A 10,686-nucleotide genomic window follows, 5' to 3' on the forward strand; every position below is an offset into this window, starting at 1 on the left:
TCCATAGTTTACATAATTATGAGCAAAGAATAATGAAGTTTAGTTTTTTTTTACCTAAATGAGCTAAAATTCATTCATACTAAAATTGATTCTTGTGTTACTCGCCATTCAATTAAGCCTCATCCTTTTACTGTGACTGTTCCTAATGGCTTAAAAAAATATTTTTTGTCTAGGTTTTTTTTTCGAACATTAGTTCTTTGGAATTCGCTTCCTTCATCTTGTTGTCGTGATTCATATAACTTGCAGCCTTTTAATATTAGCTTTCTTCTTTCGAAAAACTTTTTTAATCACTTTATTTGACCGGATATAATGAAACTGTTATATTTATTAAAATAAATTAAATTCTTTTTTACTACCCTTGTCTCCCAAATTTAAGGCAAAAAAAAAGAAAATTAAGTATTAAAATTGCTGCAAAAAATAGGGTAAGTCTTATAAAAAAAAATGATAAAGTTTGGTATGAGTATAAAAACTGTTTAAACTTAAAAAAAAAAAATAGGTTTGAAAAAAAAGAGCATATCTTCAACATTTACTAAGGGTGTAAAGTACAACTAAGGTTTGAATGTCAATAAATCCACATTTAAAAAGTTCCGTTGCAACTGCTCATCCAACTTTTACAAAATCTATTGAAGTAAATTTTAATGCAATGTAAATCTAGATGATAAAAGAGCACACTTTTACTGTATTTAACTCTTTAATCAGCATAGGTCTGTGAACATTCACTGAAGTTCACAGTTCAATTGAAGTAGAACTTAACATTAACTGTAACTTACACAAGCATATCAGGCATATTGGGGGCATCTTTAAACTAAGTACGTTATAAAACCACTGAGTTAGGACTCCCTCCCCTTCTACGCAGTTGTATGCTTTTAATATTTCTTCTTCCCCTGTGTACGTTTGCAATATTTATTAGAAAATCAACCCTCCTCCCTCTTATCCAACGCAAATAATTTTCAAAATTTTTGTTAATTCAGTTACCAGTCGGCACGTTCAAAAGACATTCAAAACGTTCATAAGATGTTTAAAACGTTCAAAAGATGTTTTTTTTTCACGCCCCGTGTCCACAAGGTTGACAACAGATGATATTATAAATAGCACAGTGGCGCAGTGACAGTCCTCAGTGGCGTTGCGTGGGAAAATTCAGGGAAGAGACCTCAATTTTCCCAACTGCTTAACATAGATTTCCTAACTGTTTTTTTATTTTAAGAAATCAATTTGGATCCTATTTACAAAATCTAATAATAATTTTACAACTTATTATTATCACACTAAATAATTGTCAATTATCAGTATTTATTAACTAGTATTAACAAAACATAGCTCGCTTTACATATATACAAAATATTTAATTCAAAAAAGTAATACGGAAAATATTATTGAAATCGAAGCTTCAGAGTCCAACATTGCTCTACTAGAATTGTTCTATTGTTGACGAATTTGACAACCGACAAAAGGTTGAAACGTTGCACACAATACTTTATCTTGTCTTACATTTTTTGTCTACTGTTTGATTTTAGTATGACGTTTCTTCAATTGAACTTATCCTTTAACAATATGTTCGGGGATAATTTCTTTACAAAGTTCTTTTTTGCACTTGAGTAGCATTAGACTATTCAATTTCTCATCACTCATTGTTATCCTCAAATGTGATTTTACAATCTTGAGTCGACTGAAAGAACGTTTATTTGATGTTACCCATAAGCAGATGTGATTACAAAAATTTATACTTTATGGGCTCGCTTCAGCATGTCCTTTAATTTCACAACATGGTACAAAATGCTTGCAGCGTCTTCGCTGGTGTTCTTGGTGACTTAAACCCTTCATCATCTTCTTCTAAACAGATATCTATCAAAATTTCCATCTGGCTTTTCAGCACATGAGCGTCTGGAACTTGATTTGTGTATCCAGGCGGAAAAAGTTTGTTTACTTTTGTTAAGGTTTCAACACTCAAATTGTCCTTATTTAAAGGAAAACCAAAAATTTTGGTGGTATGGGCGAATATTTTCTTTAAAGCCGCAGAGTTTTTGGTTAAACCTATGGCTAAAGAGTCTATAACCTCTTTGAACTCTTTCCGGTAAAAAAAACTTTTATCTCCAGGGATGTTAATCTAATAAGTCGCCCGTAGTCGTTTTCTGCATCAATGTGTATTTTCTAGAAAATATCACTACACTTTCAATTGAATCATTCATAGCATCTGTGTCGTTACTAATATTTTTTAGGTTCTTGGCAGTGCTTTTAATTACATTAATACTGTCCATGACATTGAAGTTTAATGTTTCTAAGATTTCTGTTTATATTTTTATCTTCCCAATGATATTCTTCATAAAAAAAAGAGTAATAATAAAATCAAAATTTGTTACTTTTTTCAGAAGTCCCATTGCTTTAGTTATCATGATAGTATCGAAAATTTTATCAGAAGATCAATAACCTTCTCTAATCACTGATTTAAAGCCTTGAAAGACTTTGCTACTGCGGTCCATCTTGTTCTAGACAGGTTTACAAGTTGTATTGCATTGTCAATGTCTTCAGCTTTTCCTTTAAACCACTAAATCTTTTTGCGCTCGATGTAAAGAAAACATGAAACTGTTCGAGAACATTAAACGATTCTTGTATTAAAGTGTTAACATTGCAGGCGTGTTCAAGAGCACTGTTTGTTCTGTTGTTTTGACAAGGTATGTAGGGCACATTATGGCCATCTTCTTCTGTTACATACTTTCCTGACATTGAACTCGCGTAGTCCTACGACTGAAAGGCCAACTTTGATAAGTCAATGCCTTCATTATGTAAAGAAGATAAAATTAGCTCAGCCACCCCTGTTCCAGTCTTATCAGTGCATTCGACTGATTTCAAAAGCCCTTCCCGAATCTCACCGTTTTCACTAGCCGTTCTTACAACTATACTCAATATGTCCTAGAGTGACATCGGGAGTAGTGTCGACCATCACAGAAAAAAAATTAAAGCTTTTAATTTCATCATTGAAATGACTCTTTAATTCAGTTGCAATTAAACTAACCATTTCATTTTAAGATGATGGTCTCGTGTATGTAACTCTATATGGACAAAGGGCTCCGTCTTCAATCCAGGCTTTTAGTGTGGGATTGTGGCGAGAGATGAGAATCACTACTGCAACAAAGTAACCTTGGTGAGCACTGTCATATTCCCTAAACGCCAGCCTTTGGCTTCTTAAAGTCTTGCATGTATCGATAAGAATTTCAACAGTTTTTCTATTCTGTACCTCTATTTTTTGCTCTTCTATCAGAGCAAGTCTCTTGGATTTATCAATAAGGTGATCTATATGCCCCTTTTTTATAAGAAAGTGACAATATTCACTTAATGCAACTTTATATGCTTGAGAGGTAGAGTGCATCTGAAGTTCCCCAAGTTTGTCTTTCCTAGAGCTTTTCATCTTGAACCAAGATCTTACCCCAACATTTATCCAAGCATCTTCAGTTTTTCCCTTCTTTCTAACACCCTTTAGAAAAAGACAGCAAACAAAAAAAATGTGGCATATTCTAAATGTTCGAACTCTTCGTACCACCGGGGATTAAATCTATTTTTACCGTCACTAGGGAAACTAATAAGTTTAGGTTGGTTTTGCCCTAACTGGAGTAAATACAATTTTTGATTGTCCGTAATTGTATGTGGAAGTAAACCTGGGTTATGGCTTATCAATGCTGATGAATCTGATTTGTCAATTATAATATTTAATATTGAGTTTTCTTATAATGCATTTAATCCATTCCAATTATTTAACCATTAAATATGAAAATTTACAATAATATATAAACTCACATAAATAAGGTTAGATGTCATTCATATAGTTAAAAACTAGTCAATCAAGTGACACCTAAAAAAAAAAACACAAAAAAAAAACACAAAAAAAAATCTATAAGCAAAACATAAGTATATAATAAAAACTATAAATAAAAAATATCAAAAAAATAAAAAAGGAAAATAAAGCTAATAAATAAAGATAATATTAATAATTGCGATAATAATATAATAAAAGTAATAAGAATATTAATAATAATGTGAATCAAAAAAACATTACAAATAGTAATTATAACGTGAAAACTTTACTAAAAATTATAACTAATAATAAAAACTATGGTAAAAATAATTAAAGTAAAGTTTATAACTATAACAGAACTAATTAAATTAAACATAATATAAGCAAAATTAGGAAATACTCCTCCCTTCCCCTACCCTCGAAGCAAAGCCCCTCAAATAGCGTCTCACTACAAAATTGTAATAAGTCTCCAAATAGCTATGAGATAAATACCAAACAACTTTAAAACTCTCAAACAATCTACTTTTGTGGCTCACTAAATTTTATAACAGTAATCTAACGAATGAAAAGGTTCCAAAAGATTTATCAATTTGACCAATTTTTCCACTATAAAATAAACTCTAAATGATCCATACAGTTACGGTGGAATGAGTACTTTACCTATCTTTACTAAACTTCTAGAATACCTAATCTAACTTATATGTCCTAGTATAATAGATAGCCATTACCTCCAATCTGAGTTCAAAAAAATATTCTACTCTCTCATAGTTTCTATTGAATGAAACTATAAAGCGCTACAAAAACAATAAAACACCTCTATATATATATTGTTTGGGTGCCAAACATCGATTGTCTGTAGTACACACAAGCACATCGCCGTATCATTTCGGTACTGCAAATAATTCATACCAAGAACTTTAATCTTTTACAAATGAAGATTGCTACATGTAACACTCTTAGCATAAACTTCTTCCAGTGTATGAATGATAGAAGAAAAACAAATTTAAGTTTACACAACCAAGGGTTCGTTCAGAAATTACGTTACGCTTTTTAGGGAAGGGGACAAGGGTAGGCGAATCTGTGACGATTTTTTACGAGAGGTAGGTTAGGGGGTATTCTCCAATTTTGTAACGCTAGTGATGTAAATTTTCCGGTTAACTTTAATTCAAAGTTTACCGGTAAAACTTACCGGTAAATTTTAAATAGAATGGGTAAATTTTTCTTTAAAGTTTTTTTTTTTAAAGTAACATTTGTTATTTGTAAAAACCAATAGTGGTGTAGTGGTAGACCGCTCGCTTCATAAAGGATTAGTTCTGAGTACAATGACCGCCACAACCACCCTTAACTTGATTCTCTGCATAACAGCTCTATTTTTTAAGGTTTATGCTAAGGAATTGAAAATTTAAGAGAGGGTTGTATAAAAACTATATTATTTGTAATACCTTTACATTAATCATTATATTAAGACACAACTCTACTCGCTATTCCAACAGAATTCTTTATTTCCAAAAATAATTTTCAAAAAATATATAAGTGAAACATAACGTTTTTGATGTGCAGTTCATTTAAGTTCTTCTTGTATTTTCCACATTGTACAATAAGTAAAATTTTAAAGAGGTTTCTATGTAAGATAAGAAAACAAAGCCCTATGACAGAATTTGACCTTCTACAAAAAAAAATTTGACCTAAAGTCTATTTTAGGTCAATTTAGACCGGACCAAAACCTTAATGATGCCGTTGCACTTAACCAATCAAGCTAGAGCCCTGCCTTGTTAAAACATACTTCACAATAGACACTATACCAAATGTCTTTATTTCATGTTGCTGGTTTTAAATGTTTATTCTGCCGGCTATACCAGGGCCTGATCTTCCATAAGGTACGTGAGGCCCGGGCCTAGAGCCCCCTAATTTTCAGCTTTTAATAATTTTTTAGCCCATCAGAAGATACCACTGAGACCGGTTTAACTTGCTGGATCTTACGAGGTGGTTATGAATCTAAAGAAACTTGTACTTATGTATAATTTAATTTTAATAAGTTATAATATTTTCATTAAACGTGGAGGAAGAACATTTTACATTGTATATTGAAATGGTTACATAATGAATAATACTCTTTTACATCAGAACCAAAATATAGAAAAACAATTATTCAAAACAAAGACTTTGCATATGTATGGTGATTATGTACTTTCAATGTTACCTTTTAATGTTATTATGGAAGAGAAGTTCATATCTATAGGACCATCGATGAACTGGAGCGCTGTATGAGTCTGCTTCTTTTTCTTTCTCACAGATTGTTGTACTTTGATGTTATATGCAACTTTTGTTACTGTTGCGCTTAGATCATTTGCGAGTTTGTTACGCTTCTTTGTTTTTTGCAGTGCGTACTCTTTATTGCTGCGCTCAACTGCAGCCATCAGCTGCAGTTGAGCGCAGCAATAAAGGGCGTAATGATAGTAGCTTAAATGAAATATTCTGTAGGTAGTGGTAATGATAGTAGCTTAAATGCAATATTCTGTAAAGGTTGCCCTCTATAGAATGCAGACCACCAATGTAATGGGTCAATGGTAATATCAACAGCTTCCCAAACCAATTTGTTGCCATAAACCTCTCCAGATTGGGATTTAAAAGACATAATCTTTCATTATCTCCCCACTCAATAATTGAAATTCTAATCCTATTTTGACAATGGTTGAGAGACCCTGGCTTTTTTCTGATTCTATCAAATCATTTCCCATGAATCTAGGATCCAAAAGATTTTCTGCTTTTTGAATATCACGCACACTGAATTTTCTACGTCTTTCAACAGCTTCAGTTATTAACTTTATTTCATCTCGAGGAATTTCACAGTCACTATTTAATAACACTTCTTTAAAGTTGTTGGCAATATAGTTCCATAAATGAGGCATTACAGACGCACAAAAAAGATCTCCTTCTGCAGATTTAACTGCATTTCGAAGTGATGCCAGTAATTGTTCGCAAAACACACTCATTGACCAAAATGAAACAGTATCATGTAAAGTATTCTTTACAGAATTTAGTTTTGCTTTATCAGGTGCACTTGTAGCATAAACTCGAGCATCTGAAATTGAAACACGTAAGATATCTTGAAGATCTTATTTCTTTTGATCATAGTAAATGCAGTTGACCATCTTGTAGACATACTTTGTAGGCAAACAAGTTTAGACTTTTTCAATATCATTTAATGTTCTAACATCACATGCTTTAAAACTTGCTTCTTTCGAAAGAAACCAGACACTTTCTTGTGTTGAAGTTGGTTAAACTAAATAGAGGGAATCTTAAGTATATCTGTAGCCAGGAGTTCAAGTGCATGTGCCCCACAGCCATAACAAAAAATTTCTGGGTGATCATGTTGTAACAGCTTCCATGCCTTTGTCATATTTTATGCATGGTCAGATACTAAGGCAATAGGTTTAACATGAACTTCCTTAATTACAGAGTTGTTAATGTTGAATATATATTCTGCTGAATGACGGTTGCGTTCGGGATGAAATGACTTGAGAAATATGGGTTTTGGGGTAGAAAGAAGAAATTGTATATAATTATCATTACAAAAAATCTGACCATCCATCAGACATTAAAACACACCCAAGAGACTTTTTTATCAGAATTGCATTTTCACTTTAAATCCGTAAATGCCACAATTTTAGCAAAAGCCCTGCAAGTTTATATCGAGATGGCGGATTCCGAGCAGGTCTTAGTTTTCTTTAAAACTCAATCCATAATGGATTATCAGGCATCGAAAATGCAGTTGCAGTTCCATAGATTGCTTTTGCAAAAGTTATTTCTAAATCCTCTTGGTGTTTCCGGTCACAAGTATCCATCCAGCGTTTTATACCAGGTAAATTATGACCTAATAATGAAGAAGATTTTGGAAAAAGTTCTGTAGCAGATGCATCTACCGATAAAGAATTCAAAACAGATTGACTACTAGCAGAAGGCATTACTACAGAAAAATCTACTCAATTACGAAAAACTGTATAACTATTATTGCTTACTATATTTTTATTCTCGTTGTCAAGATCTTCGTCGTTTTCATCCTCAGTTGAACTAACATCAGTTTCTGCAACTAGTTTAGTTGACAATAAACTTCCTTTTATATTAAATTTCTGTTTGACATCATTTATTACAATTTTACAGTTCTTAACTAGGTGCCTTTTCATCCGAGTTGCATTATTTACAAACTGCTTCCCACAGAAGATACACTCACCCAACATTTTTTTATCTGTGATTTTACATTTGAAATAATTCCACACAATTGTTTTCTTATTATTCACCATTTTCTTAATTTCAAATAAATATATACAATAAATATTTAAAGAGCTGTAGTATAATTGTATGTTGTTATGATTATGAGTATGTTGTTATGATCAGAACTCATTTAACTGACACTGCCATCTTATGCGCAGATTTTACTAGAAAATTTCAAAATTTACCAGGGGGTAAATTTTCAAAATTTTCCAGTAAATTTACCGGTAAGTTTTACCTTTGCAACACTATGTAACGCTACATATTTTTTTTTTTTAAATCTAGAGAAGACGTTCTTTTAATTAAAAGAGTATCTGACTATTTTAGTCGTCGCGCCCACTCGGCCAACGCGTTGCAACCTACAGCTGAAACAGTTCGTTAACAAGGTGTAACTACTCCATTACGGAGTGTTCACATCGACTAACTAATTAAGTCAAAGAAGCTAAGAAAAATATAGACATTATTATATCCAAAATCATTTAAAATCCTTTTTTTTTAATTTAAAACAATTTAATTTAATTTAAAGTTCATGGTAAACCGCGCTCAACTTGTTTCTCCGCGCAGCGGCCTTGTTTGTCAAGGTTCGTGTTTCGGAGTTATAGAGTTGAGAGAGGGTTATAACCACTATTAAGTAGCCTCCTCATCTGTAGTGACCTTCTCGGTCTTGAGGAGGTGAATAACAACAACAACAACAACAACAACAACAACAACAAAAAAGAATTTTTTTAGGAGAGGGGTACAAAGTTGTTGTGTAATATTGGGGGAAGGGAGTCAATAAAATATTACGATGCGTTACGAGGGGGGTGGGGGGGGTGAAAAAATGTCAAAAACTGCGTGACGTAATTTATGGAAGACCCCCAATGGATAAACTGCAAGCGGATGTTGTAACAATATTAAAGGAGCTGTTAAGTTGTAAGTATTTAAGGCTAAAAAAAATAAAAAGCCGTGTTGTTTTCACTGGTCGTTAATAGTTACTTATTTTGTATAGTTTATTTTAACTACAATTTCATTTGTTGGGTGAGAAGATAAATTTTATTTGTCGGATTTCATTTGTTGGGTGATGAAAAGAAAATTTTTATTTAATACGTAACATAATTTAATTCAAGATCTTTTGAGTCGTTAAGACATGTTTATTAAAGCGTAAGTTTATTTGATATTTTTTCGTAATCTTTTTGCCGTTTATTCAATTTATTTTATTATCTACATATACTTTCAAAAAAAGTTAATTGAAATTTCACGGATATAAACTATATCATAGAGTATTTATCGAATTAAAAGCATTTCATATATATATACACCTTAAATTTGCTTCCATTGGTAATTGCTAAAAATGGTAACACAAAAACAGCTTAAAGACGCTCTGGAAAACGCTGATAAAATTTCCAAAGAAGAGCTCTTCGTGTAATTAAAACACTTACTGCCAGAATTAACGAAGTTACTAATAGAATTGATTTGCTGGATATTGAAATAAATTCCCTGAAAGGTAGCAAAAGTAGTGAAAACCTTTGTTATCTAAATTAGTTGAACAAGCAAACCCGGTACATTAGCAAATGTAGCTGTAGTGAGCGCGCTCAATAAGCATAATAATAGTCGGACGTGACTAATATAGAGAAGAGATTTGATGTGTTTGGTCTACCTAAATCTGTAAAAACTCAACCAAGTGATATAACTAAAGATGGAACCGCGGGAATCAAAAAGGTTATGGCATCCTTAAGTAAATCAGTCAATATAGTTAGAGTTAAACGTTTTAAAAAAAATAAAAACTTTAATTCTGGTAAACCTGCTCCTCTTATAATTGAAGTTGATTCGGTATCATCAGATGCGACGTGAAAACATCGACTAAACAATTAGCATCGGACAATTTTAAAGATATATTTATACGGTCTGACCGCACAGCAGCAGAACAAAGTGAGTTCAATAAATTAGACTCAGAAAAAAAAGAAGCTAAATTCTGACTTTGAAAAGCTTGGAAAACTTGACAAACTCTTTAGATTAGTCATCCGGAGTGATAAATTGCGATGCATTAATGTCTCACAGTAAGTTGAAATCAATGGACGTAAAAAGCACCCTTTCATCAAATGGAGAGGTGCACAAGCAGCCAGAATTATAAAAACACAATGAATCAAAATGTTTACCTGCGAATGTTTGTTTAAATGCATTAAATACAAAAATAAAATCTGCTAAATCTAACCCTAAAAATACATTTTTTAAATGTTTTTATACTAACGCAACTTCTCTTATTCCGGATAAAATGAACTAATTATCTGCACTCTGTGATATAAACATGTATAATTTAATCTTTGTTTGTGAGACATGGTTTACTGAAATATCTGCTTCTCAATTGAACAACTACTCACTTGTAAAGAAAAATCAAATTGGTCACGGTGGAGGTGTTGCTATATACATCAAGCGTAATCTAGTTGAGATTACGCTTGATGTATATAGCATGAGGTATCTGATCGTCATCTAAGAGAGATCATAAACAACAGCAACTCTGAGCAAATATGGTGTGAAATTAAAATTGGTAACAAAACTGTTCTTATTGGTTGTGTCTATAGACCACCTTTATCTCATATAAGTGATAAAAATAAAAAAATTGTATTGGCTAAGCAAGCTGTTGATAGAAAAGC

Source organism: Hydra vulgaris, chromosome 04, assembly GCF_038396675.1.
Source record: "Hydra vulgaris chromosome 04, alternate assembly HydraT2T_AEP".
NCBI lineage: Eukaryota > Metazoa > Cnidaria > Hydrozoa > Anthoathecata > Hydridae > Hydra > Hydra vulgaris.